Source organism: Lynx rufus, unplaced genomic scaffold, assembly GCF_022079265.1.
Source record: "Lynx rufus isolate CCGP_SWC_20201006 ecotype Redwood Valley unplaced genomic scaffold, mLynRuf1.p SCAF_22, whole genome shotgun sequence".
NCBI classification, from domain to species: Eukaryota; Metazoa; Chordata; class Mammalia; order Carnivora; family Felidae; genus Lynx; species Lynx rufus.
In genome coordinates this window covers 5,951,400-5,966,915 of record NW_025814837.1, presented here as the reverse complement: position 1 = coordinate 5,966,915, position 15,516 = coordinate 5,951,400, and the positions used below count along the sequence as shown (strand labels likewise).

Genomic DNA, 15,516 nt, shown 5'->3' with positions numbered 1-15,516 from the left:
CATTAAGGAGAGTTCAGGTTCTTCCCTTTTGGGATGAAGCGGGTTGTTTTTAACTTGGACATGCGGATCTCTCTTCAAGGTGTTCAAAACATTATATCCAAGGCTTACAGGAGAACAAAGGTAGAAGAGAATACTGTTTTGTTTTTCTTACTGTGAGGTAGATTCATAACAGTTTAACATGGATATATTTGCTTGTGCACTGGGATCTCCAGTACACTCAGGGCATTTTGGTGTAATATTTATTGGGTGCTGCAGGAGACACCCAATAAACAGCCTGAGAAAAAAGCAATGCCACCGAATAATGGTTTAATGCTTCTCTTGGAGTCTCAAATGCAGACTCCCTCAGGCCTTCTGTTCCTTTTTTTTTTTCATTTATGGGGAAATCATTATAGAAGCTGAAAGCAAGAATTGTGATCTAGGGACTTGAAAGTCAGGGCAGCCTGTGACAGAGGGACTAACGTGTTGACTCATACTGCCTCACAGAACTGATCCCTCCCTGCTCTAAGCCATCTCCCGGGGACAGCCTTCACCTTGGTCCCCTTGCCCCCCTGCCTGCAGGCACAGAGTGACACTGGAGGGGAGTGGCATCCTTGTGGGGACAGAGGGCACAGGAGAATATGGGTGAGGAAAGGGTACCCCTCTGGCAGCACGGGGGCTGGGCCATTGCACACAGGGTTAAGTCCGTGGTCTGATGCACTGATTCGGGTGGGAGGGCCTCTCCCTGTCACTCTCTTCAAGATTATTGTTTCAAAACATAACAGCCAAGGTTTATAGGAGAGCAGTCAAAGGTAAAAGAGATTATCATTTTGTTTGGTTACTCTTACTGTGAAGTAGATTCCCAACAGTTTAAATAGTCTAATTTTAAAACCAAGGATATGGAAAAAAAAAACCCACCAAGGATAAGGATCTTAAACATTTAGCCCCACAAATACACAAGAAAAAAGGGGAGAGAGAGAGATCACGGATGGCAGACTCTAGAAAAGTTCAAAAAGGGAGGTAACGTTTGTGGGAGCTGGCCCTCTGCTGGTAGCTTTATACATTCTGTGTTCTTTCCTCCCTGTGGTGAGTTGTCAGCCTCCAGCAGGAGTCCAGCGTGGGGGCACCTCGGGAGACCGTGCCTTCATGAAGTTGGTATTCCTGAGCTAAGTTGGTATTCCTTGAGCAAAAAAAGAATGTGAAGGAGTGATACTTGAGTTTGATGGGTTTGTGCATGTATTGAGCAAAACCATCAATTGAAAATCGACAATTTGTGAGGCGTTCCCAGGGACTGGAAGAACAGCTCTGGGAGTGCAAAGATTTCTGAGTGAGATTGCAAGAAGCTTCCAACTGACTTGAGGAAGAGAGTGGACTTGTTTTGGTTCCTTTTAATTGGAGAATATTTCTTTTTCTGTTAGGTGCAACCGTGTATTTCAAAACCACTCTTGAGGTCAGATTGACATACAATAAACTGTGCCTGTTTAAAATGTACAATCTGATCTGTTTTTACATATATATACACTAGTGAAACCATCACCATGATCAAGATAGTGAAAAGTATCCCTTACCCCCAAAACTTTGCTTATGTTAATTCCTCTTATCCCCAACTCACCATCCCTTCCCTAGGCAACCACTGATCGCTTTTCCATCACCCTAGATTAGTTTGTATTCTCTCCAAGTTTATATAAATTACTTCATATAGTATATCCCCTTTTATTGTCTAGCTTCTTTAGCATAATTATTTTGAAATTCACGTTGCATGTTATTAATAGTTCAATCTTCGTTATGCTGAGTAGCAGCCTCTTGTATGGATATACCACAGTTTGTTTATCCGTTCACATGTTGGTGGACATCTGGGTGTTTCCAGTTTTAGACTTTTCAAAATAAAAGGTGTTGTGAACATTTGTGTACAAGTGTTTTTGTTGACATATGCTTTCATTTTTTTTTTTAAGTTTTTTTTTATTTTGAGAGAGAGAGGGCGAGCGAGACCCTGCCCGAGTTGGGGAGGAGCAGAGAGAGGGGGGAGAGAGGAGAATCCTAAGCAGGCTCCACATGGCCAGCATTGAGCCTGAGGCAGAACTAAAACTCATAAACCGTAAGATCATGACCTGAGCCAAAATGAAGGGTTGGACACTCAACCGACTGAACCACTCAGGTGCCCCAACATGTGCTTTCATTTCTGTGTGATGTTCTTGAGGGAATCACTGAATTACAAAATAGATGTATGTTTGACATTTTTCCAAAGTGTTTTTACAATCTTAAATCCCACCACTATTGTATGAGGGTCCAATTCATCTACATACTTTCCCACACTTGATGTAGTTAGTCTGTTTAACTTTTGCCATTTCTAACAGGTGAGTAGTGATATGCCTTTGGGGTTTTAATTTGCATTTACCTAATGACTAATGATGTGGAACATCTTTTCATGTGCTTATTTTCCATCTGCCTATCTTTGGGTGTTCAAATCTTTTGCCAATTTTTAAAATTTATTTATTTACTTATATAACTTATATAATTTATTGTCAAACTGGCTAACATACAGTGTGTAAAGTGTGCTCTTGGTTTTTGGGGTAGATTTCCGTGGTTCATCGCTTACATACAACACCCAGTGCTCATCCCTACAAGTGCCTTCCTCAATGCCCATTTTCCCCTCTCCCCTTTTCCCCAATCCACCCTCAGTTTGTTCTCTGTATTTGAGTCTCTTATGGTTTGCCTCCCTTCCTTTCTGTTTGTAACTATTTTTTTCCCCTTCCCTTCCCCCATCGTCTTCTGTTAAGTTTCTCAAGATCCACATATGAGTGAAAACATGGGATTGTTTATTTTGTCAACTAGTGTATTTCCTATTTCTGTTTTTTTAGGATTTTAAATTTTTAAATTTTTATTTATATATATTTTTAGAGAGACAGTGAGTGGGGGAGGGACAGAGAGAGAGAGAGAGAAGGAAAGAATCTTAAGCAGGTTCCACACTCAGCACGGAGACCAACCTAGGGCTCCATCTCAGGACCCTGAAATCATGACTTGAGCAGAAATCAAGTCAGATGCTTCACTGACTAAGCCACCCAGGTGCTCTTATTTTTTTGAGTTTTGACAGTTCTTGATAGGTTGAGATAGAAGTCTTTTATCAAATGTTATTTGTAGATATTTTCCTGAGTCTGTGGTTTGTCTGTTCATTTTCCTAAGGGTATTTTTCAAAGAAGGTATTTTTAATTTTGAAGAAGCCTGATTTATCAGTTTTTTTTTCTTTTATTGACTGTATGTTTAGCATCTTATCAAGGAGATCTTTACCTAACTCAAGGTCTTGAAGATTTACTCTGACTTTTTCTTTTAGGTTTGTAGCTTTAGGTTTTAAATTTATGATGCATTTTGAGTTAGTATTTGCATGTGGTATGGATCAAAGTTCTTTACTTTCTTATGTATAAACAATGGTTCCAGCACCATTGGCTGGAAAAAAAAAAAACCAACTATATTTTTCTCTGTTGAATAACCTCTGAACTTTTATTAAAAATCAGGTGACCATGTACATATAAGTCTATTTCTAGACTTCCTGTTCTGTTCCATTGATGATTTGTCTATTTTGATGCCAATGCCACACTGTCTTGATTACTGTAGTTTTATAGTAAATGTTGAAGTGAAGTAAGTCTCCCAATTTTGTTTTTCTCTTTCAAAAGCCCTTTCCATGTGATTTCTATATTTGGCCTGTCAATTTCTAGAGAAAAAAAATCCTGTTGAGATTTAATTGGAAGTGTATAGAATCTCTAGATCAATTAGGGGAGAACTGACATCTTCAAAATATTGAGTCCTTTAATCCATGAACATGGTTTATCTCTTCATTTATTTAGGTCATTAATATCTCTCAACAATATTTTGTAGTTTTCATATTTTTGATGTGTTTTTAAATTTCAATTTCTAGGGGCGCCTGGGTGGCGCAGTCGGTTAAGCGTCCGACTTCAGCCAGGTCGCGATCTCGCGGTCCGTGGGTTCGAGCCCCGCGTCAGGCTCTGGGCTGATGGCTCGGAGCCTGGAGCCTGTTTCCGATTCTGTGTCTGTCTCTCTCTCTGCCCCTCCCCCGTTCATGCTCTGTCTCTCTCTGTCCCAAAAATAAATAAAAACGTTGAAAAAAAATTAAAAAAAAATAAATTTCAATTTCTAGTTGCTCATTGGTATTACATAGACCTGAAAACTGAATTTTGAGTATTCACCTTGGTATTGTGCAACCTTGTTAGTCACTTATTTGTTCTGCCACCCTTTTGTAGGATCCCATAGGATTTTCTACTTACATAATCATGTTGTCAGTGAATAAAAACAGTTTAGATTTTCTCTTTGCATTGTAGATGCCTTTAAATCTTTTATTTTCCTTATTGTCTGTAAGGTTGAATAATGTTGAATAGAAGTGGTAAGAGTAGTGGCACCCTACTGAGCGTGGCTCAGTTTGTTAAGCTGCTGACTCTTGATTTTGGCTCAGATCATGAACTCAGGATTTGTGGGTTCAAGCCTTGTATTGGGCTCTGCACTGACGGCATGGAGTCTGCTTGGGATTCTCTCTCTCTCTCTCTCTCTCTCTCTCTCTCTCTGCCATTCCCCTGCTTTTGCTCTCTCATATTCTCTCTCTCCCTGAAATAAACATAAAAAAAAGTGGTAAGAGTGGACATTCTTCTCTTGTTTTCTGTCTTAAAAGGAGAGAGAACATTCTTTAACCATAACCATGGTTAAAGTCTTTAAGAGATAACCATGGTGTTACTGTAGTTTTTATTTATTTATTTATTTTTGTTAGAAATCCTTTTTCAGCTTGAGGAATTTTCCTTCCATTCCTTATTTGCTGGGAGTTTAAATCAGGAATATATCAGGAATAACATTAGATTTTGTTAAATAATTTTTCTGCGCATATGGAGATATTTGTAAAATTTGGTCTATAGTTTTCTTTTCCTTTAATGTGTTTGCTTTTGTCTTTGTGGTAATGTTCATTCTTATATCATTGGATAAGTTGAGAAAATTGTCTCCTCTTTAATTTTCTGTAAGAGTTTGTGTAAAATTGACGTTCATCCTTAAGTGTTCACTAGATTTTCCAGTATAGCCATCTGAGCCTGGAGACCCCTTCCTAGAAAAACTTAACTAAAAGTTCTATTTATTTAATGGATGTTGGGTCATTCAGGCTATTTATTCTTGAGAGAAGGTTGGTTAGTTTGTGTCTTTCAGGGACTTTGACATTTCATCTAAGTTGTCAAAATATTTTGGCATAAAGTTCATAGTGTTATTTTAATATCAGCAGAGTGTATAATGTTGTCATTTGTCTCATTTTGATTTGTGTTCTCTCCCTCCCTCCCCCCCTCCCTCCCTCTCATCAGACTGGCTAGAGATGTATAATTTTATTTATCTTTGCAAAGAACCAGATTGGTTTTCTTTATTGTTTTCCTTTTTTAAAAATTTTCATTGATTTCTCCCGATAGATATTATTGCCTTTATTTTGCTAACTTTGGGCTTAACTTCCTCTTTTTTTCTGGTTTCTTAAGGTGGAAGCTAATGTAATTGACTTGAGAACTTTATGACATAGACTGGGTACTGTAAATTTCCCTCTACTGCTTTTGGCAGTATCATAAATTTTGGTATATTGTATTTTTATTAATTTTAAAACACTTTCTAATGTACTTTTTGATTTCTTCTTTAACCTATGGGTTATTTAGAAGTGTTGTTTATTATACAAATAAGAATTTTCAGAGATCTTTCTATTTGTTTATGGGTTAATTTTATTGTGATCAGAGAACATGTACTGTGTGACTCAAATCCTTTAAATTTATTGAGACTATTTTTTTTGTGGGTCAGAATCTGGTCTGTCCTTAGGCATTTGAATAGAATTCTTCTTTTGTTGGGTGGAATATTCTATAAATGTCAATTAGGTCAAGTTGATGGATAGTTTTGTTCCAGTCTTCTACATTCTTAGGATTTTCTGTTTTCTTGTTCTATGGATTACTGTGAGAGTAGAGTTGAAGTTTCCAGCTATAATTGTATGTATTTCTGCTTCTCCCTTCAGTTTTTACTTCAGGTACTTTGAAGCCCTGTTATTACATGCATAGCTTAGGATTGTTATTTCTACTTGATAAATTAACCTCTTTATTATTGTGAAATTACATCCTTCATCCCTGGAAATAATCATTTATCTTAAATTTATCTCATCTGGTTTTAATGTAGTCACTCCATTGTTCTTTGGATTAACATTAGCATGTTTTTTTTTCTTTCATTCTTTTACTTTTATCTCGTTTTTGTCTTTATAGAAAAAAATCTTTTTTTGTAGAAAGCATTTGGGTCTTGCATTTTTTTCTTTTTAAAAATATCTGACATTAAATTATTGTTTATAACATTTATATTTGATGTGATTAATGATGTTTGGGTTTAAACTATCATTTTGCTATTTGTTTTCTAGCTGTACTTTTTTTTTGGCTTATTTTAGATCACTTTTTAGGATTTCTATTTTGTTGTTTTTTAGCTATAAATCTTTGGTACTTTTGCGGGTGCTTTAGGTTTATAGTATACATCTTTAATCCATTACAGGTTTTCTTTAAGTGATATACTACTTCATGTACCATAGAAGAAACTCACAATATAGTGTCATTTCTCTCCTATTAGTCTTTTTGCCTGTTGTCGTACCTTGTACCTTTACATATGTTATAAACCCACACTACATTGTTGTTTTTTTCTGTCTAGGCAGCCATTATATTTTAAAGAGACTTCAATATTTTATTTTATTATTTAATTTTTTTTAAGTTTATTTACTGTTGAGAGACAGACACAGAGCGTGAGCAGGGGAGGGGCAGAGAGAGGGGGAGACACAGAATCTAAAGCAGGCTCCAGGCTCCTAGCTGCCACCACAGAGCCTAACACGGGGCTTGAGTTCACGAGCCACGAGGTCATGACCTGAGCTGAAGTCGGGTGCCCAACAGACTGAGCCACCCAGGTGCCCTAAGATTTCAATATTTTAAAAAACTACATATTTACACATTGTTATGTTTTCCAGTGTTCTTTATTCCTTTTTGTAGATTCCTATTTCTATCTGGCATCATCTTCCTTCTGACTGCAGGATCCCTTGTAATGCAGTCTGCTGCAGCTGAATTATTTCATCTTTGCATGTCTGGAAAAGTCTTTATTCACTTTTGTTTCACTGGGTGTAAAAACTAGGGTGACAGGGTTTTTTTCCCTTTACATGTTGTAAATATGTTATTCTCTTGTCTTCTCATTTGTATTGTCTCTAGCAAGAAGTCTGCTGTCATTCTTATCTTTGGTCCTCTGTATATATTGTCATTTTTCCTCTTTTAATATTTTTTTAATCACGGATTTTGATCAATTTGATTATGATGTGCATTGGCGTAGTTTTCTTAATGTTTCTTTGACTTTTTTTGGCTGAGCATCTTAGACCTGTAGGTTTACAATTTTTCATCAAATTCATTCAAGTATTTTTTTTTGACACTTTCTGTATCTTTTCTCCTCGGGACTTTGCATCACACATGTTAGAATACTTGAAGATGCCCCTCAATTCATTGCTCTGTTTATTTGTAAATTGTTTTTTATTTTGCTCTCTGCTTCATTTGGACAGTTTCTATTGCTTTGTCTTTATATAGAATTATAGCTAGTCTTATATAGAATTTAGCTAGTCTTCTGTATATAATTTGCCATTAATTCCATTTAGTCTAATTTTCATTTTGGAAATTAGGGTTTTCATCTAGAAGTTCAGTTTAAGTCTCTTTAATATTTTTCACGTCCCTACTTTTATTTTTTGCATGTAAGGGACACTGTTTTAGTACCTGTTTAATGTCCTTGCCTGATAATTCCAATATCTGTGTCAGTTTTGTTTCAGTTTTGATTACATTTTCTCCAGAGGGACATATTTTCCTGCTTTTTTGCAGGCTTGGTAATTTTTTATTGAATTCCAGAATGAGTTTTACCTTATTGGCATGCTTATACTTTTGTATTTTTATAAATACTTGCAAAGTTTGTTCTGGAACACAGTTACTTCGAAATAGTCTGAACCTTTGGATTTTGCTTTTAAGCTTAATTAGGTGGTATCAGAGAAGCATGTAGCATAGGGCTAACAATTATCCATGACTAGGACAAGATACTTATGATTACTGTATGTACCCAATTCCTGTGAATTAAGAGATTTCTTTTTAGTCTGGCACATGGAAATAGCCCTGTATGACCTCTGGTATTTTTCCTTCTAATCCTTTTGGGATGGTTCTTCTTCTGGCTTCAGGTATTTACATGCACTGATTAGTACTCTGCTATATACTCAGAGGGAATCCTTTATAGATTCCTAAGTTCTCTCTGTGCAGCTCTCTTTTGTATTCTGTCCTGTGAACTCCATCCATCTTGATATTTCAGATCTCCCAACTCAGGGAGTCTGATGACTTCCCAGCTTTGCTTTGGGTCCTCTTCCCTATGACATGCCTGGGAATTTTCTCAAGGCAGTAAGCTGGGGTTTTGTATGTTTTAAGCAGAAGGGGAAATTTTGATACTTGTTTCTCAAACTTGGCCAGAACCAGAAGTCTTGCAACCAGTTATATTTAAAATGTATTGACAATGTGTAAAATCATGAAAAAATGATCAAAATTTTTGACTTGTGATCCTATTACTGGAAACATATCTTAAATAATTCTAAAAATGAAAAAGCTATGCACACAAAAATACTCCGTATGGTGTTGTTTATAATGGAAATGGAGTTATTTATAATGGAAATCTATGTTTAGGAAAAGGAGATTGGTTAAAATTAAGGCATATCTATGCAGTAAAATGTTGGGTCACTTTAATGACTATGGCAAAGATTTTCAACATTAAATATGTTTAATGTTAAACTCATTAATGATATATAAAAACATTCCGTGGTATACCATCACTATAACCATATTACACGTTCGTATATATAAGCACTCAAAGAGAATACCCAAAATGACGGAGCATTTTAAGGAGATTGACCGTTTTCCTCTACTTTAGAGAATGTATTCATTATTGTATTAGAATCTGTCAATTTGGGATTCATTGAATCATTATTCCTTTAAATTTATTACAAAATATTAAAAGCATGCAGAGATTTAAAGAAAAATAAGGTAAATCCCTGTGGGCATATTATATGTATGTGTGCGTTATATGTGTACCTACTTTCACTGTCCTGTGACATATTTGTGTATGGATACATAGCTTCATGAGCCACCTCCTGATGCTGACGAACATTTAAGTTGCCTCAAATTTTCACGGTTTCAAACCTGGATGTTACAAAATTCTTGTACAGGTGTGTGAGAGTTTCCCTAGACAAGTATGTATTGGTATGGGAGAAGTTACAGTCTCCCATGAGGTTAATAATTATGTTTTATGGAGCTAAGTTGCATAACCTGTCTCGTTTTACATGTTCTCTGGGAGAAGGGGTACCTTACATCTTCAGGTACATGTTAAGAACATTTTTATGTGATTCTTAATCAAAGCACCATAAATTGTGTTATTAATCAGATCAAATGAAATTGAAATGAGACTCTGGAACATTTGTGGGTAATCTTTATAGGTATACCTTAGTTATCTAGAATTAGGGGAGTTTTGGGGCGCCTGGGTGGCTCAGTCGGTTAAGCATTTGACTTCAGCTCAGGTCATGATCTCACAGTTTGTGAGTTCGAGCCCTGCATTGGGCTCTAGGCTGACAGCTCAGAGCCTGGAGCCTGCTTTGGATCCCATATCTCCCTTTCTCTCTGCCCCTCCACCACTCATGCGCGCGCGCTCTCTCTCTCTCTCTCTCTCTCTCTCTCAAAAAAAAATGAACATTAAAAAAAGTTTAGAATTAGGGGAGTCACTTAGAATTTTATTTTGATGCCATTCCTAAGTGATTGCTTCTGCATTGAACCTTTGTATAATGAGACTCTTGGCGGTTTCCTTTGGGCCACCCTGAGGCTAAATTCGCCACCCTGCCCTAGCTGTGAGCTGAGGGGGTATCAGGTCTGTGCTCACATTCACATTCGCACCTCTGTACCTTCTCAGCTTTCAGTCCTGCTGCCCCTGGCGGCCTGCCCTGTTGCCACCATTGTTTTCACAGAACAGGAAGAACCCTGGCTCCCCCCACCTCGCTCATCTTTACCTAGTAGAAAGCACTGTCTTCTCTCTTGGCCTTCTCCTTGGATTACAGTCCTCACTTAATGTTCCTTGAAGGTTTCTGGGACTTGGATTTTTCTGGGCATGCTCACTGAGCTTTTCAGGGCAGGATGGTGTAGAAAACGCAGAAGGTTTCAAAACTCTCTGCCTTTGATCACCCTGCTATTCCAGGATCACCTACCCGCTGCCGGCCCAAGGGCGTTGTTTGTCCTCCTGGGATCCCTCTCTCTGCTGCTGCTTCTCCTGGCTCAGCCGGAAAAGCCAAGAAAGAGAAGAAGTAGCAACACCTGCTCCCACGCAAATCCCTCCTCAGCTCAGAAGGGAAGCTTTTGAAAAAGGACTAACTGGTTCACCTTTTCCTCCTTTCTAATAGGTGGCATCTTGCATGTGATTGTTGTTCACTGATAATCTATTGTTTGGCTACCAATGCCTCTGCTCCTCTGAACCCCTGACTGCAATTCATTTTAGCACCTTGCTTGGACAGGACACACGTTTTAAAGAGAGCTGCCCAGTGATTTTTTTCCTCATTGTGTGAGGCTGGCACTTGCTGAGGATGTGTCTACTTTGGTTATGATCACTGTCTTAGTCTGAGCTCTTTTGTCCTCCGTAGGCCTCTTCCATCCTGTCAGAGTTTATTTCCCTGCCCCCTCCCCCCAGAAAAGCTCAGGAGAGTTCTGTATGGGGGTGACTAGGATCCACACAAATGGCCGGTGTCACTTCTTCATACATTAGTAGGCATACACTATCCAGCTTGTGTGGACTGAAGCTTATATGACTTGGGGGTACAAAAGTGATTATTTTTGAATGAGAAAATGAATCACGACAAGTTACAGATTGTAGGAGGCTGACGGATACCATAAACTCCTCAAAACCCAGAAAAAACTATCTTAATATTTTTATTACACTAACATGCCTCTATGATATAGTTTTCCCTGCATTTTCTGCTTGTAGCTTTCTACACTCTTATTATTACAGTGATTTTGTAGTGTTTTCTATGGAGAAAGCAGGAAGGTAATTCAGTCTTTGTTCTAGTATGACTAATTGAAATTTGTTTTGTATTGGTACTTTAGAGCGGGGATCACCAGACTTTTCCTGCAAAGGAACAAATGATAAGTATTTTAGGCCTTGGGAGCCTCTGTATCAACTAATCAATTCTACTTTTATAGGCAAAAGCAGCCCTAGGCAATAAATAAATCAATGGGTGTGGTTGTGTCCCAGTAAAACTTGATTTATAAAAACAGGCAATAGACTAGTTTTGGCCAGTGGGCTACTGTAATTTGCGGGACCATAATTTGCCAACTCTTGCTTTAGACTGGTCTTTTTACCTTCACAGCTCATTCATGGTAATCTTTTGGAAATGTCTAGGATTTTCTTTAAATGGGCATTAAACCTCTATTAGTTTTCTTCCATATGGGAGCTATAAGAACTAGAACAGTCTATCACAAACTTCTAGCTCTTTCATCTGAAGCACTGGTACCCCTACTCACATCCTTGATGTGCCTCAATCAGGTGAGTTGCCCCGTTGGGCAGCGGAATGTTCTGGGAGTCATTCCTTCATCAGATGACAAACAAAAATCTCTGTACACTGAAGAGACTGTAAGCTATGTGAATACATCCCACCACACTCCCCCCCCTTTCCCTCCCTTATCTGAATTCCCCAAATGCCCATGATCATCCTTCTACCTGTCACTCGAGAAAAGGATAATGGAACCAGCTTGTAAAGCAGCAGTGGTCTTAAGTGACTGCTGTTAAAGTACCTTCCTCTTACCAATTGTGTGAAAATACAGGACCCTGAGAATGCATTGCTAGGGCCCCTCAGGATCTGGGAAGGGGCCTCCGGGAGTGAGGGGCTTTGGAACATCAGTTTTACAGCATAAATTAACCCCGCAAGGGAGGGTACGCTTGAATCTTACCTTTCTCTGTGGAATGAAAGCATGTATCCACTGATAGTCTTAGCAAGAGGCATACTTCTCAAAGGCTTATTCCTTCTAGAGCCTCTCAAACCGTACCCCAGATGCAGACAACTTTTTAAACTGCTTATTAGTTTAGTTTGTGACAAGTGAACTTGTGTGTCCTTTCAGTATGTCCTTGGGCACACAGAGTAAGTGACCTGGCTAGACCTTGGCTCGATGAATTAGCATAAAAAGAGGGGTACATGTTGCTGAAAGTCTTCATTGACTTAGATCCCCTGCCTGCTGCTGTTCCTATTAGTCCTTGGGTCTTTCAAGTTGGGCTTTGCATCCAACCTCCTAGAGCCCATTCTTCTGTAAGCTGGCCTTGAAGCCAGAGTTTGCTCCACGGGAGAGTTGCAGGGCCCTAGCAGGAGTGTTGAATGCATTGGCGTGCCCTGTCCACTGACAGAAATCGTGACGACCGGCTATGTACTTTTGAATTACCTATTTCCCCTGGTGAAGCTCTTGCTTGAGCTTGCAAGAGCCCGCTGTGCTTTGTTATCTCTCACTTGATTCTCTATGTAACCCTCTCTGAAATATCACCGTGTCTTTTCAGAGGAGGGGTCTGAAGCAACAGAGGTCAAATCATTTGCCCAAAGCAAAATCATTTGCCACGTGACCTGAAACGTGGGTCTCTTGGCTTCAGCTCCCATGCCTGTGACCACTTCCCTGGCCTACCACCTGCTACCTCTCTTCAAGATTGCATTTGGGCCAGGTGTCCAGGCACCTTCACTTGTAATGGCTGTGGGGCTTTGTCCATTCGGATGAGGGGGATCCTGCCCAAATGGGCCCAGCGGAGTGCCTGACTCTTAACAAATGCTCGTGACTGCTTGGTGAATGAAGACGCATGTCAGGCTTAGTGAAAGCTGAGGGAGTTTGGACCAAACGGAGAGTAATGCCCAGCTGAAAAGACTGGAGGGAGGTCTACAGCAAAGCCATCCACTAGCCTTCCCTGTAAACTTCTTTTCAGAGCTTTCCTTTTTCTTTGCTTTGCTTTCCTTTTCTTTTGTCTTCTTTCTTTTTGTGAACAGCAGCTGGTTTCTGTTTATTTTTGGCCTCAGAAAAATCTTTAATTATAGTATACAAAGCAATGTTAATCAACCTTTTTTTTTTTTCATTCCCCTAGGGACATTTTTTCTTTTTTTAAAAGTTTATTCATTTTTGAGAGCGGGAGAGACAGAGCATGATCAGGGGAGGGGCAGACACAGACTCTGAAGCGGGCTCCAGGCTCTGAGCTGTCAGCATAGAGCCCGATGCAGGGCTCAGACCCATGAACTGCGAGATCATGACCTGAGCCAAAGCTGGATGCTTAACCGACTGAGCCATCCAGGCACCCTGGGATACTTTTTCTTGATCACCCCTGTCCTCAAAACCCATGATATGTCAATGCTGCAAGCATACTGTGTATCTATTGTGTACTATGTCCCTGTAGAAGACCCTGAGCCATTGTAATACTTGAGATATTTTGTGCCCAAGAACTAATTTTTTGGTTGGTTCTTGCCCTTGTTTGAGAATGCATGGCCTAGAGTCTTTGTTTAGCTTCAGTAGCTGATGACATGTGAAATATTCCTAGATTTATAGGAAGGAAAATGAAGTACTCATGGTGGACAGCCTGTAATGACTGTTAGCACGACCAAACAATCCAGTTCTAAGGAGCGTGTGATGTGATGACAGCTGCCAGGGAATAGCTACTAATTAGATGGGAGTCTAACGCATTGGCTAAGGAGACAGGATGGGTGGCAGCGGCATCATGTATGCACAGCCTGGTGGCCTCTGTCAGCTCTGCAAGGGTTGATCTCATCTTCTGCCTATTTGTGCACAGGGAATTGCCTCCAGAACTTACAGAGCACACACCTGGGTCGGAGGACAGGTCACCTGACTCTTAAGACCTTTTAGTGGCTTTTAGGATTTTCTGCTGTGGACACTAGGCCATTGGCTTTTATTGTTTATTTTTTAAAATATATATCTCCTATAACATAATGCATAAATAACATGTATGACAAAATTTGCCATTCTAACCATTTTTAATGGTGCAATTCAGTGGCATTATCTTTACAAAATGTTGTGCCACCATCACCACTATTTCAACAACTTTTCATCACTCCGAATACTGTATGCACTAAGCAATAACTCCTCATTCTCCCCTTCCTCAACCCCTTTTGTTCCTCTCTGAATTTGCCTATTCTAGATATTTCATATAAGTGAAATCATGTAATATTTGTCCTTTTGCATCTGGCTTGTTTTCATAGTATGATGTTTTTTCAAGGTTCATCCGTGTTGTAGCATGCACCTGATACGATTTTTTTAAATGTATCCCTACTGGGGCGCCTGGGTGGCTCTGTTGGTTAAGTGTCTGACTTCGGCTCAGGTCATGATCTCACAGTTTGTGGGTTTGAGCCCTGCATGGGCTGTGTGCTCTGCAGACCCTGCTTGGGATTCTCTGTCTCTCTCTCTCTCTCTCTGCCCTTGTCCCCCTCACGCTCTCTCATCTGTTTCTCAACATAAATCAATAAACGTAAAAAAATTTTAAAAATGTATCCATATCTATTTCAGCTTTTTGGAATATAGATATTGGATTGGATATTTACAGTCAAAAAGGGGATTTGATTATTTTTCTCTTTAAAGGATGTTTCGTTATTTCTCTTTCTCTTCCTTCTTTGAACATCCCCAATATAGAGGCAACAGGTACAAGTATAGATGAGTCACAGTAGAAAGGTTTTCTTGGACTGTTTTGCATATTTGGTTTTGTTCTAGTCCTAAAATACATGTAAAATATCATAAAAATACACTTGGCAAATTTGTAATACTTACAAAGAACTTAAGTTCTAGTCAAATAACTCCTACACTGGATCCACATTTTTAAAACATCCTTGAAATCTCATTGCGGAGATCTGCAATAAAGTAATAATGTCTTCTGAGAAGAAACTAAAGGATTCTCTTATTTAAAAACATTATTTACGGGGCGCCTGGGTGGCTCAGTCAGTTGAGCTTCTGACTTTGGCTCAGGTCATGATCTTGCGGTCTGTGAGTTCGAGCCCCGTGTCAGGCTCTGTGCTTACAGCTCAGAGCCTGGAGCTGCTTTGGATTCTGTGTCTCCCTCTCTCTCTACCCCTTCCCCCATTCATGCTCTGTCTCTCTCTGTCTCTCTGTCTCAAAAATAAATAAACATTAAAAAAATTTTTTTAAATAAAAATAAAAACATTACTGTGTTACACAATGGTACGATTTTTATTTTAATGTTTATTTTTTAAAGGAAGTTTGATATTTTATTTTTAAATTTTTTTTAATATTTATTTATTTTTGAGAGACAGAGACTGAGCATGAGTGGCGGAGGGGCAGAGAGAGAATGAGACACAGAATCTGAAGCAGACTCCAGGCTCTGAGCTGTCAGCACAGAGCCTGATGCGGGGCTTGAACTCACAAACTATGAGATCATGACCTGAGCCGCAGTTGGATGCTTAACCAACTAAGC

General features: G+C 39.1%; 1 protein-coding gene across 3 annotated transcripts in view; it reads left to right on the top strand.

The window, feature by feature from the left end:
* The window catches only part of FHOD3 (formin homology 2 domain containing 3), a 475,398-nt gene that overhangs the window by 249,633 nt on the left and 210,249 nt on the right, over window positions 1-15,516 (top strand). The window lies entirely within an intron of this gene.